The sequence below is a fragment of the Mustelus asterias genome, chromosome 2 (genome assembly GCF_964213995.1).
Source record: "Mustelus asterias chromosome 2, sMusAst1.hap1.1, whole genome shotgun sequence".
In the NCBI taxonomy this organism is placed as follows: Eukaryota; Metazoa; Chordata; class Chondrichthyes; order Carcharhiniformes; family Triakidae; genus Mustelus; species Mustelus asterias.
In genome coordinates this window covers 39,064,729-39,087,234 of record NC_135802.1, presented here as the reverse complement: position 1 = coordinate 39,087,234, position 22,506 = coordinate 39,064,729, and the positions used below count along the sequence as shown (strand labels likewise).

Here is a 22,506-nt window from a genome sequence, read left to right as displayed (position 1 = left end):
CTCAGGTGATTGGTCTCCCACAGCCATCATCTTTTGTGCTAGGGATGACTAGCCAATGAAGTTTTCCTCCCATCAATTCTTATTGATTTCAGTTTTGATAGGGTTCCTTGAAGCTACAATCCCAACAAATGCTGCCTAGATGTCAAGGGCAGTCGCACTTGCCTCTGAAATTCGATTCTTTGGTAGCTGCAGTGACATCTGGCGCCACATGGACCTGTCAGTCCCCAAATCGAGTATCGGTGGGCAAGTTACTGGTGAGTCAGTGCTGTTTGATAGCATTGTTGAAGAAACCTTCAATCACTTTGCTGATTGATGGGGCATTAATTGATTGGGTTTGTCTCTTTTTGCAAACAGCACAGTTTTTCTTTGGGTCAATGCCAGTTGTTGTTGTTGCATTGGAATAGCTTGGCTCGAGGCACATCTGCTTCTGCTGTGCCTGTAGCCAAGCTATTCCAAATTGCTGAGGCCTTGGCCAAAATCTTTGTATCCTCTTTAACCACGGGCGAGTTACCAGAGGATTGGGGAGTTGCTAACATTGTTCTTCTGTTTAAGAAGGGCAGAGGAGACAATCCGGGAAATTAGAGGCCTTTGAGCCATACATTGTTGGTGGGGAAATTATTGGAGAACATTCTTGGGGACAGGATGTGCTCATATCTGAAAGAGAGTAGGTTTATTAGCGATGGGCAACATGGTTTTGTGAAGGGGAGGTCGTGTCTCACAAATTTGATTGAGTTCTTTGAGGAAGTGACAAAAAGAATTGGGCAGGGCAGTGGATGTTGTAAACATGGACTTTAGTAAAGTCTTCAATAAGGTTTCTCCTGTGGGTGCTGATACAGAAGGTGAAGTTATATGGGATCCGAGGTGAGTTGGTAAGATGGATACAAAACTGGCTTGGGCACAGAAAGCAGAGAGTAGCAGTGGAAGGGTACTTTTCTAACTGGAGGTCTGTGATAAGTGGTGTTCCACAAGGATCAGTGCTGGAGCCTCTGTTGTTTGTAATATATATAAATAATTTGGAGGAAAATGTCAGTCATCTGATTAGTAAATTTGCAGATGATATAAAAATTGGGCGAGTAGTTGATAGTGAAGAGGATTATCAGAGGATGCAGCAGGATATAAGTTGGCTGGAGACCTGTGCCGAAAGATGGCAGGTGGAATTCAACCGGACAAATGTGAGGTGATGCAATTTGGAAGGTCTGCTGCAGAAGGAAAGTATACAGTGAATGGTAGAGCCCTTACAATTATTAGCATATACTAGGCGTGCAGATCAACAGTTCCCTGAAGATGGCATATGGCATGCTGGCCTTCGTCGGTCAGGGCATTGAGTGTAGGAATTGGAAAATTATATTGCAGCTGTATCTGACTTTGGTTATGCCGCATTTGGAGTATTGTGTACAATTCTGGTCGCCACACTACCCGAAGGATGTTGATGCATTGGAAAGAGTGCAGAAGAGATTTACCAGGATGTTGCCTGGTTTGGAGGATATGGATTATAAAGAAAGGTTGAACAAACCTGGATTGTTTTCATTGGAGCGTCAGAGGATGAGAGGGGACCTACGAGAGGTTTACAAGGTTATGACAGATTGGATAGAGTGGATGGTCAGTCTTTTTTCCAAGGTCAATTACTCGGGGTAACGGTTGAAAGTGAGAGGGGGAAAGTTTAAAAGAGATGTAAGGGGCACGTTTTTCACACAGGATGGTGAGTGCCCGTGACATGCTGCGGGATGAGATGGTGGAAGCAGATTCTCTAACCATGTTCAAAAGGCACCTGGATAAATACATGAGAATGCAGGGATCTGGATCATGTAAAGGCAAGAAATTATTAAATTAGAGATGCATCGGTGTCGACACAGACTTGGTAGTCCAAAGGGCCTGGCCCTATACTGTACTGTTGTTCTTTCTATTGGAGCATAAGACTTCAGCACTGCAACCAGGGTACTGATGTGTCCCATGGCTTTTGCTGCATCCAGTGTGCTCAGCCATTTCTTGACATCACGTGGAGTGAATCTAATTGATTGAAAACGACCTTCTGTGGTGCAGGGATTCATAGGAAGAGGCCAAGATGGTCCTCAACTCAACATTTCTGGCTGAGGGGTGGTACAGTGGTTGGCACTGCTGCCTCACAGCTCTGAAGACCTGGGTTCGAATCCCGGCTTGGGCCACTGTCTGTGTGGACTTTGCACGTTCTCCCCATATCTGCGTGGATTTGCTCTGGGTGTTCCGGTTTCCTCCAAGTCCAAACGTGTGGATTAGGTTGGTTGACCATGATAAATTGACCTTGGTGTCAGGGGATTGGCAGGGTAAATATGTGGGGGTGCGGGCCTAGGTGGGATTGTGGTTGGTGCAGATTCGATGGGCCGAATGGCCTCTGTCTGCACTAGGGATTCTATGATTCTAAGACATTTGCAGACTCTTCACTGTTTTGCACTTAAATGTTGAGCTCTGCCACCATTGTGGATGGGGACACCCATGGCACCTACTGCTCCAGATAAATGTTTAATTGTCTACTGGGCTGTTGATGACTGATTATGGTATGACTGCAGAACATCAATTTGATTCAAGTTGAGCTTTTATAAAGGGTCATCTGAACTCGAAATGTCAGCTCTTTTCTCTCCTTACAGATACTACCAGACTTGCTGAGATTTTCCAGCAGTTTCTCTTTTGGTTTCAGATTCCAGCATCCGCAGTATTTTGCTTTTATTCAATCTGATTCATTGGCTCTATCTGTTGTGTGGTGCTTCTGCTGTTTAGCATGCATGTTTTCCTGTGTTGTAGCTTCATCAAGTTGACATCTCATTTTGAGTATGTCTGGTGCTGAGCTTGACTTGTTCTCCCACATTTTCAATGAGTGTTGTTTCCTGACTAAATGGTTAAAATAGGGATATGCGCCAAGGACCTGGGTTTAATTCCATCCTTGGGTGACTCTGGAGTTTGGACATTCTCCCTGTGTCTGTGGGTTTCTTCCATGTGCTCCGGTTTCCTGTTACAGCCCCAAAGATGTGCGGTTAAGATTGATTAGCCATGCCCTTTCTTGTCAGGGTGGTTAGCAGGTAAATATGTGCGGTTGCAGGGATAGGATTTTATTTTATTTATAATTATCACATGTATTAGTGAAAAGTATTGTTTCCTGCATGCTATACAGACCAAGCATACTGTACATAGAGAAAAAAAGGAGTGCAGAATGTGGGGTGACGTTTGTGGCTAGGGTGTAGAAAAAGATCAACTTAATGCAAGGTAGGTCCATTCAGAAGTCTGATGACAGCAGGGAAGAAGCTGTTTTTGAGTTGGTTGGAACGTGACCTCAGACTTTTATATCTTTGTCCCGACAGAAGAAGGTGGAAGAGTATGTCCAGAGTGAGTTGGCTCAAAAGACTTGGTCCTCAGCCTTACACTATTGTTACTGGAAGCTGAGCAGACTGCTGCTGATAGCTTACAGGTACTGTGGTAGTACCTGAAAGGGTTAAAATCCCTTTGCAGTAGAATTCCCCTGTGAATTGAGTACAGCAGAGTTCCCCTGGGCAGCTGCTGTGAAGTCCCCACAGCTACAAATGGGCTGCACAAACAAGATGAACAAGCGACAAGAGAATGGGAACTTTGATAAACCACAAAGAGGTAGCCATAACAGCCAAGGTCTGCAGGTGTGAAAGTTTGGATGGTGTACCCACATAGGCATGCTTCGTTAGAAATTGAATATTATAATTAGGCAAGAATTTAAGGACATGGTTTTGAATTTCATTTCAGGAAATGAAGCTGGCCAGTTGGAAAGAGTGTCATCAGCAGAACACTTCGGTGGTGGTAGCCATCATTAAGCTAGTTTTAACATAATTATGGAGAAGGACGAAGCTGAAACAAGAGTTAAAATTCTAAATTAAGGCAAGGCCAAATTTACAAAGCTGAGGGGGTAGTTTAACAGAAATGGAGACAGCGACTTGAAGGTAAATCAGTGTCAAAGTAGTGGGAGTCATTTAGAAGCGAGATTCAAGGATTCAGAGTAAATATATTCCTTCAAAGGCAAATAGTAAAATGGCCAAATCTAGAGCACCCTTGATGTCAAGGAACTTGCAGTGTAAGATAAGGCAGAAAAAGAAAGTCTATGTCATTCACCAAAGAACTCAATACTGCAGAAAGCTGAGAGAAGGATAGAAAAATGGGGGAATGAAATCTAAAAGGAAATTGGGAAAATCAAAGAGAGGGCATGAAGAATATTGGCAAGCAAAACCAAAGACAACCCAGATGTTTTATCAATGCGTTACAAGTAAGAGGATAACAAAGGCAAGAGTTGAGGCCATAGAAGACCAAAAGGGTAACTTGTGTGTAGTGAATGAGGGTATGGGTCTTAATGAATACTTTGTGCCTGTCTTCACAAAAGAGGGGGCAGTGCATACATTGTAGTTAAGGAGGAGTGACAAGTAATAGATGTGATAAACATGGGGAGAAAGGAAGTAATAAGTATTGAAGAAGTGCTCAAAATCACGAGGGGGGCTGAACAGCATAGAAAGGGAGAAACTGTTCCTGCTTGTGAAAGGATTGCAAACGAGTGGGTACAGATTCAAAATGATTTGCAGAAGAAGCAAATGCGATGTGAGCAGAAGCCTTTTCTCACAGAGTGTGGTTTGGGTCTGGGACACACTGCCTGGAAGTGTGGTGGAGGCAGGTTCAATCAAGGCATTCAAGAGGGCATTTAGATGATTACTTGACTTCGAAGCAATGTGCAGGAGTACAGAGAAAAGGCAGGGGTAATGCATTAAATCAGGATGTTCATTTGGACATCTGGTGCAGACATGATGGGCTGAATGGCTGCCACTGCACTGTAACAATCCGTTAATTCTGTGATTAAAGATTCTTCAAAGTGGACAAATCACCAGGGCCGGATGAAATGTAACCCTCGGCTGTAAAAGAAGCACAGGAGAGAATGGCGTTGAGTCTGATCATCATTTTCCAAACATAAGAACTAGGAGCAGAGTAGGCCATCTGGCCCCTCGAGCCTGCTCTGCCATTCAATCAGATCATAACTGATCTTTTTGTGGACTCAGCTCCACTTACCCGCCCGCTCAACATAACCCTTAATCCCTTTACTGTTCATAAAGCTGTCTTTGCCTTAAAAACATTCAACGAGGTAGCTTCAGCTGCTTCACTGGGCAGGGAATTCCACAGATTCACCACCCTTTGGGTGAAGCAGTTCCTCCTCAACTCAGTCCTAAATCTGCTCCCCCTTATTTTGAGGCTATTCCCCCTAATCCTAGTTTCACCCATCAGTGGAAACAACTTCTGTGCTTCTCTTATCTATTCCGTTCATAATTTTATATATTTCTATAAGATTCCCCCTCATTCTCCTAAATTCAAATGAGTATAGTCCCAGTCTACTCAGTTCCTCTTCGTAAACCAACCCTCTCAACTCTGAAATCAACCTAGTGAATCGCCTCTGCAAGTTATGTTGCAGTTGGAAAAGATGCTGGTGAGGACACACCTGGAGTACTGTGTACAGTTTTGGTCTCCTTACTTGAGAAGGGATGCACAGACAGTATGTTGCAATTTTTTTGAACATTTAAATACTAATCCATTTTGCTGTTATTCCTATCAACATAGATGAACTCACATTTAGTAACATTATACTCCATCTGCCAGACCCTTGCCCACTCAAACTATCTATGTTCCTCTGCAGATTTTGTGTTCTATGCACACTTTGCTCTACCACTCATCTTGGTGTCATCTGCGAGCTTTGACACACGACACTTGGTCCCCAACTCCAAATCATCTTTATAAATTATAAACAATTGGGGTCCTAACACTGCACCTTGAGGCACACACTGATCACCAGCCAGAAAAATCCTAACTGTGCAAGTATGGTGCTGTTGTACCTTTGTTTAAAAAGGAAAATTCGTAGCCAAATTATTGGAATCAATTCTGTGGTGCAGAATAAACTGTCACTTTAGGCATGGATTAACCAAGGAGAATCAGCATGGATTTAAGGGAAAGTAGTGCCTGACAAGTTTGATAGAATTTTTTGACGAAGTGACCAGCAGGATTAATGAGGGTAGTGTAGTTGATGTAGTCTGCATGGATTTTAGCAAAGGTTTTGATCAGGTCCAACAGGGCAGATTGATTTTTAAGAAAATGAAGACCATGGGATCCAGGGGAATGCAGCAAGCTGGGTACAAAATTTGTTCAGTGATAGGAAACAAAAGGTGATTGTTGTTTGTTTTTGTGACTGGAACATTGTTTCCAATGAGTTTCTGCAGGGATCAGCATTATGTCCTCTGCATTTTTGGTATATATTAATGATTTGAATATAAATGTAGGGGGAATGATCAAGACATTTTCGGACATCACAAACATTGGCTGCGTAAGTAGAATTGCTATGCACTGCAGGAAGATATCAATTAACTGATCAGATTGGTAGAAAGTGGCAAAGAGCTTTGACAAAGGGCCACCTGGACTCGAAACATCAGCTCTTTTCTCTCCTTACAGATGCTGCTCAACCTGCTGAGATTTTCCAGCATTTTTTCTTTGGGTAGAAAGTGGCAAGTGGAATTCAATCCAGAGAAGTGGGGTGATGCATTTGAGGAGGTCAAACATGGCAGAGGATTATAGAATAAATCGGAGGAAGTAAGGGACCTTGGAGAGAATCCTTTTGGTAGCTGGACAGATTGATAAGGTGGTTTAAAAGGCATATGGAGTCCTTTTGTTTCTTGCCGACTTACAGAATATAAGAGCAGGGAGGTTATGCTGGAACTAGGTAAGACCTTGGACCAGTACAGTGTGTAGTTCTGGTCACCTCATTGTAAAAAAGGACGTAATTGCATTAGACAGGGTACAAAGGAGATTTACAAGGATGTTGCCAATACTGGAAAATTGCAGCTGTGAGGTAAGATTGGGTATGATGGAGTTGTTGTACTTAGAATAGAGGACGTGGAGGTGAGATTTGATTGACGTACAAAATTGTGAGGGGTCTTGATATAGTAAATGGGCCCTTCACGTTCACTCTATCAGAAACATCATGACTAGGGGGCATAGATTTCAAGTGATTGTTGAAAGATTGGATAGGAGACGAGGAAATAGTTTTTTACCCAGATGTCTTTTGGGATCTTGAACACTCTGCCTGTAAGGGTAGTAGAGGCAGAAACCCTCAACTTAGTTGAAAAGTGCCTGAATATGCACCTCAAATGCTGGAACCTGCAAGGCCACAGACCAGTGATGGAAGTGAGATTCGGCTGGGTGGCATGATTTTGGGCCAGTGCAGATATGGTGGGCGAAGTGGCCTCTTTCTGTACCCCTGTAAACCTATGATTCTAGTATTCATAATTTGTAATGGTTTTTGAGTGGCGATCGAATTGAGAATTTAGACATACTGCGGATTGAGCAAGCCTTAAATTCAATAATGATCCTTGAGCTACACAACTTCAAATTAAAAGTGTGTGTGTGTTCTAGGCACATGTGAACAAATATACATGGACAGAAAGCTTGAAGATAACAATAGCGGGGCTGTTTGTCTGTATTCTGCTGCAGGTCGAAGTGAAACAGGCTGGATCACATGACACACTGCCCTTTAAAGTGGTGGTGCATATTACAACAGGTCCCATCCTTTTTAAAGATACATTGCCTTCTTTTCAACAGAGTATACTATTTACATGTGACGATTTACAGTACATGTTCATGTTTCGTTACCTGATCATTCATTTCAGTGTATTTAAATATTCAAAAAGGTTATAGATCTTGGACTGGGAGCAGGCATGCCTTTTCTAAGAAATCACATGAGGGGGAGAGTTATTTGCTTATTTGAACAGTAATTGCTTTGATGGCTAGAAAAAAATAACTTTTAATGGCAGAGATGCCCTTGTGATTGACTGGAAATCACCTGATAAGGATGAGTTGTTTAAAACTTGGTTGGGAATGAACTGAGGAGGAGCGAAGCTGCCCAATTCGTGTGCTCTTTGCCTTGTCTGAAACATTGTGGTTATCAGTGTCCATCTAGGAGTCCTCATCTCAGTGGAACTTGTCTGTATTTGGAAACCCGAGAGGCTGAGGCGAGAAGGATTGATTTGGCTCTATTCTCCTCTACACTGAAGCTCCATTGGTGAGAACTTCCAGGCCTTTATTCTTGATTTCTCGAGGAATTAAGGGCTATGGGGAGAGAGCGGGTAAATGGAGTTGAAATCAACCATGATTGAATGGTGGAGTGGACTCGATGGGCCGAATGGCCTTACTTCCGCTCCTATGTCTTATGGTCTTATGGTCTTTACTGGGACTAGAGATCAACAGTGTTGAAACCCTGTGAAATTCATCCTTTTTAATGTATAAAGTCTTCAACTGCCCATCTCTGCAGAAATCCTATTTGTTTGTTCTTTGTTACTGTGTTTAAATTCTGGGGAATTTTAAAAGGGATAGATGCTTGGATAATTACCAATTGTCTTGTTAACCGGTTCCTACAACTTGTTTTGGGAAGAATGTTTTTTTTTAATAAATCAATCACCTAGTTTATTGAAAGACGCCTGGTTGAAGTCTCTTTCATTTTTGGTCTAGCAATAGCGAAGGTAAATAATTGGCCTTTTTTAGTGAATGAATTACATAGACACTTAGTTTAATGGTGTGACATGTGGAGGAGTGGGACGACATCAAGTGCACACTTCTCCCATTCTTGTTGTAATAGCTTCCGCCATCTTAGTGATCTGAGCATTCCAGTCCATTAGCGCTTGTTGGGTAAATAAAAGTCCCTCCTCCTCCTGTGATAAGAGCAGTTAGCTCAAAGGCATACTATTTATCCTGCAGAATCCCTAAATTCTCAGTTCTACCACCACTCAAAAACTATTACAAAATGAGAGGGAGAAAATAGAATCTGAGAGTAAGCCAACGAGAAATATCAAACAGACAAAATATTTTACAAGTGTATATATAAAGGGACAGAGTAGCTAAAGTAAACATTGGTAACTTAATGTATGAAAATAAGATTAATAATGTCAAACAAGAAAATGGCAGAAACTTGAGTAAGCGTTTTGTATCTGTCAATGTGGTAGACAATGCAAAAAAGCATCCCAAGAATACTGGAAAATTGGGCGACAAAAGGGAGGGACAAACTCGATCACTATCACAGAAGAAAAGTAATGGGAAAACAAATGGCATGAAAGGTTGACTATTCCTGTCTGTTGACCTGCAATCTAGGATCTTCAAGGAAGCGGCGCTGGAGATGGTGGGTGCATTTGTTGCAATTTTCCAAAAGTCCATATATCCTAGATTGGAAAATCACAAAGGCAACAATTCAAGAAACAACAGGAGACAGAGAGCAGGAGCTAAATGCCTGTCAACCTAACATCTGCTATTGACAGAATGCTGGAATCCATTGTTAAGGAAGGAATATCAAGAAGATTGCAATACTATCAAGCAGAGTGAACATGGTTTTATAAAAGAGAAATCATGTTTGACAAATTTTAGAGTAAGGGGGGATAAAGGGGAGTCACTGGATGTTGTGTATTTGGATTTCCAAAAGGCACTTGGTCAGGTGATTTATAAAAGATAAGAGCTCAGGGTGTTAGAGTTCATATATTGGCATGGGTAGAGGATTGGTTAACAAAAGGAAATAGAGTTGAGAAAATTTTCAAGTTGGTAAACTACACCTAGTGAAGTGTCACACGGATCAGTGCTGGGATCTCAACTTTTGTTTTTATCTATATTAATGAATGAAGGGACCAAGCATATTGTAGCCACGTTTGCTGCTGATGTCAAGACTGGTAGGAAAGAAAGTTGTGAAGAGGATACAAAGAGTCTGCAAAGGTTGAAGTGAGTGGGCAAAAAATTGGCAGATGAATAATAATGTGGGAAAATGTGAGATTGTCCACTTTGGGAAAAAATAGAATATTGTTTAAATAAAGAGTGCCTGATGAAAGATGCGCTGAAGAGGGACCTGGATGTCCTTGGTATATGAATTGCAAAAAATTAGCGTGCAGCTACAGCAAATAATTAGGAAGCGTTAAAGCGCATGGGATTGCAGGTAATGTCTTGAGATGGATAGAAAAGTGGTTAGCAGATAGGAAGTAAAGAGTTGGCATAAATGGGTCCTTTTCTGATTGGCGTTCAGTGACTAGTGCGGTTCCACAAGGATCTGTGCTAGGACCCCAACTGTTCTCATTCTATATTAATGATCTGGAAGAGGGAACCAAGTGCATTATCTCCAAATTTGCAGATGATACAAAGCTGGGTGGGAGGGTGAGCTGAGAGGAGGATGCAGAGATGCTTCAGTATGATTTAGACAGGCTGATGAAGTTTATTATTGTCACAAGTAGGCTTACATTAACAGTGCATTGAAGTTACTGTGGGCATATGCATGATATAAAGTATAATGTGGATAAATGTGAGGTTATCCATTTTGGTAGACATAATAGGAAGACAGATTATTACTTGAATGAGTGTAAATTGAGAGAGGTGGATCTCAACAAGACCTTGCTGTCTTTGTGCATCAGTCACTGAAAGTAAGTGCACAGGTACAGCAGGCGGTAAAGAAGGCAAATGGTATGTTGGCTTTCGTAGCAAGAGGATTTGAGTATAGGGATAGGGATGTTTTGCTGCAATTGTATAGAGCAGTGATGAGGCCACATCTGGAGTATTGTGTGCAGTTGTGCTATCCTTATCTGAGGAAGGATGCCCTTGCTATAAAGGGAGTACAACAAAGGTTTACCAGGCTGATTCCTGGGATGGCAGGTATGTCATCTGAGGAGAGACTAAGTCGGTTAGGATTATATTTACTGGCGTTTAGAAGACGAGTGAGAGGGGGTCTCATAATATCTTATAAAATTCTAACAGGGTTAGAGAAGGTAGATTCAGAAATAATCTTCCCAATGGTAGGGGAGTCCAGAACTAGGGGTAATAGTTTGAGGATAAGGGGTGAACCTTTCAGAACTGAGGTGAGGAGAAATTTCTTCACCCAGAGGGTGGTGAATGTGTGGAATTCACTACCATCAAATGTAGTTAAGGCCAAAACGTTGTCTGATTTCAAGAAGAAATTAGATGTAGTTCTCGGGGCTGAAGGGATCAAAGGATATGGGGGGGGGGGAGATCAGGATATTGAATTCAATGATCATCCGTGATCAAAACGAATGACGGAGCAGGCTTGAAGGGCCGAATGGCCTACTCCTGCTTCTAGTTTCTATGCTCATGTTGGCCCTTATTGAAAGGGGGGAAATCTTGCTACAACCTTACAGAGCATTGGTGAGACCACACCAAAGTGTATACAAACTGCATATAGTTTTGGTCTCCTTGTTTAAAGATGGATATATATATGCATTGGAGGGAGTGCAGAGAAGGTTCACTGGGTTGATGTTTCAGATGAAGGGATTGTCTTCGGAGTAAAGGTTCAACAGGTTGGCTATGCTCATTGGAGTTTATAAGAGTGAAGTGTGATATTATTGAAACATCGAAGATTCTGCGGAGACTTGATGAGATAGGTGTTGAGAGGATGCTTATCCTCCTGAGGAAATTTAGAACTTGGGGACCAAAGTTTCAAAATAAGGGGGCTTCAATTTAAGACTGAGGTGAGGAATTTCTTCTGTCGATTTATTAAGTTTTAGAATTCTCTATCCTAGAGGGTAGGGGCGGCTGGGTCATACCTAATGTGTTGGACAGAATTTTGATTGACAAGGGAGTAAAGGTTGTAGAGACAGACAGAAAAGTGAAATTAAGCCCACAATCAGATCAGCTCTTATTGAATGGCGGAGCAGGCCAAATGGTCTACATGTTATTTTATGCATGGATGAATAGTGAGATCCCACAAATGCCCAAATCTTCTAAGTAGTTAGAAACAGCTATGAAGAATGCTGTATTTATTTTGTCTGTAGAGAATTCGATACAAAAGCAAGGATGTAATGGTGAATTTATACAAGCCATCAACTAGGTTGAGGTTCATGTACTTCATGTAATTCTAAGCACCCCATTAAGAGAAGAACTTTAATGTGGCAGCGATGCAGTAAAGGTTCACTGGAATGAGTGCTTCTTTGTTGTGGACATGTCTAATTTCCCGATTCATATGTTTTAGGAGCATGACCTTTAGTTTGGGGATCCCGGCAATCAATTGGGGCCTTGAAACGGCTTTGAGACAAGCCAAGAGAAACATCTCCTAGGAGTTGTAGATCAATAAAAGGCTGTCAGATAACAAGGGTGTTCTCTGATTTTGGAGTCAGTGAACAAAAAAACAGTGAGGCCCATGCTTAAGGCGTGTCATTCACCATTGTGAGGTGTTTGAGCAGAGTTGGAGGATTACCTCTCCAGATACTTGTGGAAGGATCCCAAGAAATCTTGTATCTTGGAGAATAGCAGGAAACTGAGGAGAATCGAAGTGCATTCCAAGAGCTGTGATTAGGATCTGGATTGCACTGTGGTGGAGGCAGGTTCAGTCGAGGCATTCAAAAGTTAATTGGATTATTATTGGAAACTGAAGTATTTGCAGGGACAAAGTGGGGTCGTAGCTAGGATGAACTGCTCAGAGAGTCAGCCTTCTGCCCTGTAACTATTCTATGGTCCCAGGTACAGGGATCAATTAGAAAGGCAAATGACATGTTGGCCTTTATTGCAAGGGGATTGGAGTACAAGAATAATACATCTTACCACAAATATAAAGGAATTTGGTGAGATCACACCTGAAGTCTTCTGTACAGTTTTGGTCTCCATGTTTGAGAATGGGATATACTTCCTACGGAAAAGATCAAGTGAATGTTCACTAGACTGGTTCCTGAGATAAGGGAGTTGTACTATGATGAGAGTCTCAGTAAATTGCACCTTCATTCTCGGCAGTTCAGAAGGATGAGAGGTGATCTTATTGAAATGATAGATACTGAGAGCTTGTTTCCCTTGACTGGGTCATCACATAGACAGGGCATGGTCTCAGGATAAAGGGCCAAACATTTAAACTTGAGACAAGAAATTTCTTCACTCAAAGGGTTGTGAATCTTACGAATCGTCTCTCCTGGTTATCGTCAATGCTTCATTGTTGAATATTTTTAAGGCTCTGCTCCTGTTTGTTTTTATGTTCCAAAGTATGGCATTGCACGTGGATTCACAACTAGAAACAGACAGATTCAAGGCAATATTATTACTTTATAGTGATGAGCATTATTACATGGCTGCTGCCATCTGCTGGTGAATGTGACTGCAGCAGTCAATTTGTAAGCATAAGTTCCATTTTGGAAAAAAATGATTCAATGAGCTTACTGATCTCTTATAAATTTGATGTGTCCCCCCGCCAAACCATCGTATTTGCGATGGCTGCCCCAAGTTTTAGTGTGTTCCTCAGCATGTAGTCTTGAACCTTGGAATGTGACTTTTGCAACACTTGGTCGTGGGCAACTCTTTACATTGGAGGACCAGCAAGACCAAAAGTGCCTTTCAATGAGTTGATGATTCTCAAGCAGCAGTTGATATTTCTCCTGTTTTGCGTCCCTGGGAGTAGTCTGTAGAGCACAGAGTTGCTTGGGATGAACCTTGACAAATACCTTTGCATCTCTTTCCAGACTTATTTTGCGAAGCCACACTTTAGAAGATGTGCAGTGGCCTCTTCCCCGCTGCAGTTGCTTTGAGGACAGTGTGCAGTGGTGCACTGTGTTTAGGCATGTTTGGCCAATCTGATGACATGCTACCTCCTGACTCCCCTAAGTCTTTCCACCATCTACAAGGCACAAGTCAGGAGGAGTATGATGGAACACAATCCACTTCTTGGGATGAGTGCAGCTCCAACAACATTCAAGAAGCTCAGCATCATCCAGGACAAAGCAGCCTACTTGCTTGTGACTTCTTTCACAAAATTCTTCTACCCACAAACCAACTTGTATTGAACCCTGTTCACTCATCACACTTGTGCTTTCTGACATGCACTGACTCCTAGTCTGGTAACAGTGCAAATTTAAAAATTCTCATCCTTAATTCAAATTCCAGCATGGCCTCACACCCCCAACAGACTGACTGGGTGAAACCTCCTCTGGTCTTTCAACCCTCTGATATCTCTACGCTAACTGAAAAGATAAACACTGATACCAAAATTTTCTCTAAGAGGAAGAGAATAGTGAAAGTAGACGTTGGCGCTTTGGAGAATGGAAATGGTGGGGTAATAATGGGAAACTCGGGAGATGGCAGAGGCACTAAACCAATATTTTGTCTCTGTCTTCACAGTAGAAGATGATTTTGCCCGAAAAGCTGCAGTTAATACAGTGGAACTTGGTGAAATTACTATAACCAGGGAGAAGGTACTCAGTAAACTTAAGGGTTTAAAAGTAGCCGAGTCCCCACGATCTGATGGCCTACACCCTAGGGTGTTAAAGGAGGTGACGGCAGAGATAGTGCATTAGTTATGATATTCCAAAATTACCTGGATTCCGGAAAGGTACCAGTGGACTGGAAACATGCTAATATGACGCCCTTGTTCTAGAAAGGAGAGGGGTAAAAAGTGAAACTATAGACTAGTCAGCTTGACCTCTGGTGGGAAAGTTTTGGAGTCAATCATTAAGGAGAAGGCGACTGAGCATCTGGAAAAGCAAAGCTCAATTCACTGGTGTCAGCACTTGTGAAAGGCAAGTCTTGTCTGACAAACCTGCTCGAGTTCTTTGAGGATGTAACTAGCAAGGTAGATAACAGGGATCCTGTGGATGTGATCTCTCTGGACTTCCAGAAAGCATTTGATCAGGTGCCACATGAGACTGATCTAGAAGGTTAGATCCCAAGGGGTTAGAGTAGTGGCTTGATTGAGGATTAGCTGACTAATAGAAAGCAGAGGGTTGGGATAAATGGGTCCTTCTCCAGTTGGCAACCTGTAACTAGTGGGGTCCCGCAGGGTTCAGTTCTCGGACCACAACTATTTACTATCTATATCAATGATCTGCAAGCAGGGACAAAGTGTAACACAGTGAAATTTGCTGACAACACAAAAGTAGGTGAGAAAGCAGGCTGTGATGAAGAGATAAAAAGTTTGCAAGTGGATATTGACAGGTTAGAGAAATAGGCCAGAATCTGGCTGATGGAGTTTAATGTGGATAAATGCGAGGTTATTCATTTTGGCTAGAAAAAAATGAAAGGGCAAATTGCTATTTAAATGGGAAACAGATTTAAAAGATGTCTGTGCAGAAAGATCTTGGTGTCCTTGTGCATGAGTCTCAGAAAGTGGGTATGTAGTGCAGAATGTTATCAGGAAGGTAAAGAACAAAGAACAGTACAGCACAGGAAACAGGCCCTTCGGCCCTCCAAGCCTGTGCCGCTCCTTGGTCCAACTAGACCAATCGTTTGTATCCCTCCATTCCCAGGCTGCTCATGTGACTATCCAGGTAAGTCTTAAACAATGTCAGCGTGCCTGCCTCCACCACCCTACTTGGCAGCGCATTCCAGGCCCCCACCACCCTCTGTGTAAAAAACGTCCCTCTGATGTCTGAGTTATACTTCGCCCCTCTCAGCTTGAGCCCGTGACCCCTCGTGATCGTCACCTCCGACCTGGGAAAAAGCTTCCCACTGTTCACCCTATCTATACCCTTCATAATCTTGTATACCTCTATTAGATCTCCCCTCATTCTCCGTCTTTCCAAGGAGAACAACCCCAGTCTACCCAATCTCTCCTCATAGCTAAGACCCTCCATACCAGGCAACATCCTGGTAAACCTTCTCTGCACTCTCTCCAATGCCTCCACGTCCTTCTGGTAGTGCGGCGACCAGAACTGGACGCAGTACTCCAAATGTGGCCTAACCAGCGTTCTATACAGCTGCATCATCAGACTCCAGCTTTTATACTCTATACCCCGTCCTATAAAGGCAAGCATACCATATGCCTTCTTCACCACCTTCTCCACCTGTGTTGCCACCTTCTTTGTTTCCTCTTTGTTTAACTGGAGTGAGAGTGGGGGAGAGAGTCTTAGCAGGAGTGCTGAGAGTAAGCTAAGAAGTGATTTAATTATTCATTTATTCATTTAAGGGTATTCCTAGTATATTTCGCGGGCTTTTTTCAGGGTTTTGAATTGAGGAAGTGAGGTCAGCTGAAGGGGATTCTGGGAGGTTGAGTCTCAGTATAAAAGGCAGTTACTTGGGGGGTTCGTCGGGAGCATAAAAAGCCGTCTGCACTATACAGCGGGCAGCGTCGGGAGCGGGCAGTGGAGTGAGTGGGTAGCAGAGTGTGCATTATAAGGGCTTTGGCTCACAGGGCTTGGGCTAAAAGGGCAAGGCAAGGCTAGTTATTTTTTACCCAACCCTATAAAGGATAAGGGCAGGTATGAGTGATCGGCCAGTTCAGTGCTTCCGATGTGGGATGTGGGAGTTCCTGCAAACACCTAGCTTCCCAGAGGTTCACATATGTGCCAGGTGCGTGGAACTGCAGCTCTTGAGGGACCGTGTTAGGGAACTGGAGCTGCAGATCGCTGACCTTAGCCTAGTCAGGGAAAATGGGAGAAAAATTGACAGCAGTTATAGGCAACTAGTTACACCGGGGCATCGGGAGAATGACACGTGGGTCACAGTTAGGAGGAGTAAAGGGCAGAAGGGTAAAGTACAAGGGAGGTCTCCAGAGGTGTCTCAAAATAGGAAGGGCTTGGGGACAGGTGTGAGAGGGGAGGGGAGTGGACAGTTAGAAGAAGGGTCACCTGTGGTTGTCCCACTCCAAAACAGGTACATTGTTTTAGATAGTGTGGAGGAGTGTGCCTCTCCAGGGGTAAGACACAGTGACCAGGTCACTGGCACACAGTCAGGCTCTGTGGCCCGGAAAGGGAAGAGAGGGGTTAGGAGAGCGATAGTGGTGGGGGATGTGTCGGTTAGAGGGACAGACAGGCGATTCTGTGGGGGCGAACGGGACTCCAGGATGGTAGTCTGCCTACCTGGTGCTGGGGTCACGGATGTCTCCGAGCGGATAGGAGGCATTTTAAAAGGGGAAGATAAAGAAACGGATGTCATTATACACATTGGTGGAAATGACGTAGATAGGAAGAGTAGGGGGGTCCTAAGAGAGCAATTCAGGGAGTTGGGAAATAGGTTAAAAAGTAGGGTAACTAGGGTGGCCATCTCTGGGCTGCTCCCAATGCCTCGTGCCAGTGAGGATAAGAATAGGGAGTTGGTTCAAATGAATGCCTGGCTAAAGGACTGGTCCAGGAGGGAGGGCTTTATTTTCATAGACCAATGGGAGGTTTTCAGGAGAGGATGGCACCTGTACAAGAGGGAGGGGTCACAACTAAGTTGGAAGGGCACAAATATCCTGGCTGGGAGCTTTGCTAATGCAGTTCGGGGGGGTTTAAACTAGTATGGCAGGGGGGTGGGGATCAAACTATTAGGTCTATAAGTGTGGTGGCTGGGGACGAGCTTGGGGCTGGGACAAGGCTGGCAAAGAAGAAGAGCACTCTGGGGGAGGACGACCTCACTGAGCCTGGGGGTCTGGAGTGCTTATACTTCAATGCAAGGAGCGTAGCAGGTAAAACAGACGAACTTGGGGCCTTAATGCGCACGAGGAATTTGGATGTGGTTGCGGTGACAGAGACTTGGTTGAAAGAGGGACAGGACTGGCAGCTGAATATTCCAGGGTACAAGTGTTTTAGGCGAGACAGAGGAGGGGCCAAAAGAGGTGGGGGAGTAGCGGTATTGGTTGGAGAGCATATTACAGCGGTGCAGAGGGAGGACAATTCGGAGGAGTCGTGTAGCGAGTCACTCTGGGTGGAGCTTAGAAACAGGAAAGGCGCAGTCACTATGTTGGGGGTGTACTACAGGCCCCCCAACAGCCCAAGGGAAGTGGAAGAATGGATATGTCAGGAGATACTGGATAGGTGCAGGAAATATAGGGTTGTTGTAGTGGGAGACTTCAATTTCCCTGGTATAGACTGGAAATCGCTGAGGGCAGGGACTCTGGATGGTGAGGCATTTGTAAAATGTGTACAGGAGGGTTCGTTGGAACAATATGTGGACAGCCCAACTAGAGAGGGGGCTATACTGGACTTGGTGCTGGGGAATGAGCCCAAAGTTTTGGTTGAGGAACATGTGGCAAATAGTGACCACAATTCTGTTAGCTTTAGGATAGTGATGGAAAAGGATGAGTGGTGTCCCAAGGGTAAGGTGTTGGATTGGGGGAAGGCTAACTTTATTGGGATCAGGCAGAAATTGGCAGCTCTTGATTGGGAGAGGCTGTTTGAGGGTAAATCCACATCTGGTATGTGGCAGTCTTTTAAGGAACGGTTGTTAGGGCTACAGGACAAGCATATGCCTGTAAAAAAGAAGGATAGGAGGGGTAGGATTAGAGACCGTGGATAACCAGGGAAATTGAGGGACTGGTCAAAAGGAAAAGAGAGGCGTATGTTAGGTCCAAGCAGCTAAAAACGGAGGGAGCTCTGGAGGAGTATAATGAAAGTAGGAAAATACTCAAACGGGGAATTAGAAGAGCAAAAAGGGGTCACGAAATGTTCTTGGCAGACAGGATTAAGGAGAATCCCAAGGCATTTTATTCATACGTTAGGAACAAAAGGGTTGTTAGGGAAAAAATCGGACCTCTCAGGGACAAAAGTGGGGACTTATGCTTGGAGCCCAAAGAGGTAGGGGAGATCCTAAATGAATACTTTGCGTCGGTATTCACAAAGGAGAGGGATGTGTTGACTGGGAGTGTCTCGGAGGGGAGTGTTGAACCGTTGGAGAAAATCTCCATTACAAAGGAGGAAGTGTTAGGTTTGTTAGAGAATATAAAGACTGACAAATCCCCAGGGCCTGATGGAATCTATCCAAGGCTGCTCAGGGAGACGAGAGGTGAAATCGTTGGGCCTCTGACGCAAATCTTTGTCTCGTCACTGGACACAGGTGAGGTCCCAGAGGATTGGAGGATAGCCAATGTGGTCCCGTTATTTAAGAAGGGTAGGAAGGATAACCCGGGTAATTATAGGCCGGTGAGCTTGACGTCCGTGGTGGGGAAGTTGTTGGAGAAGATTCTTAAAGATAGGATGTATGCGCATTTAGAAAGGAATAAACTCATTAACGATAGTCAACATGGTTTTGTGAGAGGGAGGTCATGCCTCACGAACCTGGTGGTGTTTTTTGAAGAAGTGACCAAAATGGTTGACGAAGGAAGGGCCGTGGATGTTGTCTATGTGGACTTTAGTAAAGCATTTGACAAAGTCCCTCATGGTAGGCTAGTGAAAAAGGTTGGATCCCATGGGATAAAGGGGGAGGTGGCTAGATGGGTGGAGAACTGGCTTGGTCATAGAAGACAGAGGGTGGTAGTGGAAGGGTCTTTTTCCGGCTGGAGGCCTGTGACTAGTGGTGTACCGCAGGGCTCTGTATTGGGACCTCTGCTGTTTGTGATTTATATAAATGATCTGGAAGAAGGAGTAACTGGGGTGATCAGTAAGTTTGCGGACGACACAAAACTGGCAGGACTTGCAGACAGTGAGGAACATTGTCAGAGGCTACAGAAGGATATAGATAGGCTGGAAATTTGGGCAAGGAAATGGCAGATGGAGTTCAATCCTGATAAATGCGAAGTGATGCATTTTGGTGGGAATAATGTAGGGAGGAGCTACACGATAAATGGAAGAACCATAAAGGGTGTAGAGACGCAGAGGGACCTGGGTGTGCAAGTCCACAGATCTTTGAAGGTGACGTCACAGGTGGAGAAGGTGGTGAAGAAGGCATATGGCATGCTTGCCTTTATAGGACGGGGCATAGAGTATAAAAGTTGGGGTCTGATGTTGCAGATGTATAGAACGTTGGTTCGGCCGCATTTGGAATACTGCGTCCAGTTCTGGTCGCCACACTACCAGAAGGACGTGGAGGCTTTGGAGAGAGTACAGAGGAGGTTTACCAGGATGTTGCCTGGTATGGAGGGGCTTGGTTATGAGGAGAGATTGGGGAAACTGGGGTTGTTCTCCTTGGAAAGACGGAGGATGAGGGGAGACTTAATAGAGGTGTATAAAATTATGAAAGGCATAGATAGGGTGAACGGTGGGAAGCTTTTCCCCGGGTCGGTGGTGACGTTCACGAGGGGTCATAGGTTCAAGGTGAAGGGGGGGAGGTTTAACACAGATATCAGAAGGACATATTTTACACAGAGGGTCGTGGGGGCCTGGAATGTGTTGCCGGGCAAGGTGGTGGAGGCGGACACACTGGGAACGTTTAAGACTTATCTAGACAGCTATATGAACGGAGTGGGAATGGAGGGATACAAAAGAGTGGTCTAGTTTGGACCAGGGAGCGGCGCGGGCTAATTGTTCCTGGTTTCTCGTTTCAAGGCTTCATTCTATGATCATCTTGCTGGTGCCAGTACAGAGTGAGACTGCGGATAGTTGGGAACCTGTCTCGGGGGCAGGGAATTCATATGGTGTTCGTGGAAGTGGAGATGACTAGGGTTGGGAAGCATTTTCCGATCGGGGCCATTGTGATCTCCTGGACTCGTTTCGATCGCCTCAGGGGGTCGGAGAGGAATTTCGCAGATTTTTTTTCCCCATATTGGCCCTGGGGTTTTTCACTCTGGGTTTTCGCCTCTCCCTGGAGATCACATGGTCTGGAATGTGGGGGTGGGGGTAAGTTAATAGGTTGTAATGAACAAAAGCATCGTAGCTGTGAGGGACAGCTCGGTGGATAGGATATTGGTATATAGATAGGCTGGAAAATTGGGCGGGGATCCTGGATTCAGGATTCAATCCTGGACCGGGGAGCGGCGCGGGCTTGGAGGGCCGAAGGGCCTGTTCCTGTGCTGTATTGTTCTTTGTTGTTCTTCAAGGATTTGTGGACTTGCACACCTAGGTCCCTCTGTGTTTCTATACTCCTGATGACTCTGCCATTTATTGTATAACTCCTCCCTACATTATTTCTTCCAAAATGCATCACTTCGCATTTATCCGGATTAAACTCCATCTGCCACCTCTCCGCCCAATTTTCCAGCCTATCTATATCCTGCTGTATTGCCCGACAATGCTCTTCGCTATCCGCAAATCCAGCCATCTTCGTGTCATCCGCAAACTTGCTGATTACACCAGTTACACCTTCTTCCAAATCATTTATATATATCACAAATAGTAAATGGAATCTTGGCATTTATTGCAAAGAGTCCAGAGTATAAAAGTGTTGTTACAATTGGATAAGGCATTGGTGGGACCACACTTGGAGCATTGTGGCTATGGTTCTGGTCACCATCTTTGAGGAAGGATGTGGTCGGTGGCACTGGAGATGGTTCAGAAGAGGTTCACGCGATTGATTCCAGGTTTGAAAGGGCTGTCGTATGAGGAGTGGTTGAGTAGCTTGGGCTTGTACTTGCTGGAGTACAGAAGAATGAGGGGGGGATTTGATTAAGGTATATAACGTGCTCAACGGGATTGATTCAAGTAAATGTTAACCGAATTGTTCCCCCTTCTAGGACAAGAGGTTATTGTTATAGAGTAAGAGGGGGAGTTTCAAGACAGATGAGGAGAAGATACTTCTCGCAGAGGGTTGTGAATCTATGGAACTCACTGCCCCAGAGTGCAGTGGATGCAGAATCGATCAATGGATTCAAGAAAGAGATAGATAACTATTTGATCAAAAGTGGCACAAAGGACTATGGGGAAAAGGCAGGGAAGTGGAGCTAGGATGAGATGGAGATCAGCTATGATCATGTAGAATGGTGGAGCGAGCTCAAAGGGCTGAATTGCCTACTCGCTTCTAATTCCTATGTTCCTATACATGTGTGTTGGATGGTCTTTGAACAAAATATTCAACATAGTTCTAAGAAACTGAGCAAGCACAACAACTTAGTGTGAATGAAGGTTATGTTTTACCATTGGCATTTTAAATGTAAGCCCTTTTGAGACTTGGCTTCTGCTTGTTTATTTTACAAGTCTAATGTCCCAATTGATGGTCAAAGTCAGTGCCCTGGCCTGGACAACGTGCAAAATTTCTGGCAGAGTGTGTGTGCATGACCGTGGATCTTTATTTTCACGCTTGGTGTGCATTAAATTCTTTCTTAGCTGATCATATTTTCACTGTGAGGATAATTGAATATCCTCACATATGAATATGAATATTCACATATGAATATATGAATTAAGCACTGTGAAAGCTTGTTAAAACAATAGTGTTTCAAATGCAAGTTCCTCTTCTTCAGTGGATTCTTAACCACAGCTACCTCAAGAGTAACAACATGCGAGCAAACTGGAGCTAGTTTTGCACACTGCCTTGTTTAGTATTGAGCCAGAAGCTGTCAGTTCTGATCACTGAAAATGTCCTCCATTAATTAATCCCAGCCAGGATGTCATTTATAGTGCTACAATTAATTAGTGCCTCTGGATAATTGATAAAAATTTGATCTGCTTATTCACATGTGGGTTCATGAGTAATATTTGACTGCAAATTAAGCATGAGGTGGCTTCAACCTATATGATTAGTTATCTGACATGTGTTCACTTTACATTAAATGATGTTTACTAAATTGGGCTTTATGCCAGTATTTGGAACTAAAATTTTCCAAATGTGAAGTAGATTTTTTGTGTTCATAAAATGTTGGTGCAAATGGAGGGATGAGTGTATGAAGAAGTATACTCTGCTTTATTCAAAGTTTAT

General features: G+C 43.8%; 1 protein-coding gene across 14 annotated transcripts in view; it reads left to right on the top strand.

Annotated features, from left to right (window-relative positions):
- The window catches only part of waca (WW domain containing adaptor with coiled-coil a), a 116,610-nt gene that overhangs the window by 80,598 nt on the left and 13,506 nt on the right, over positions 1-22,506 (top strand). The gene's annotated exons all lie outside the window — the stretch shown is intronic.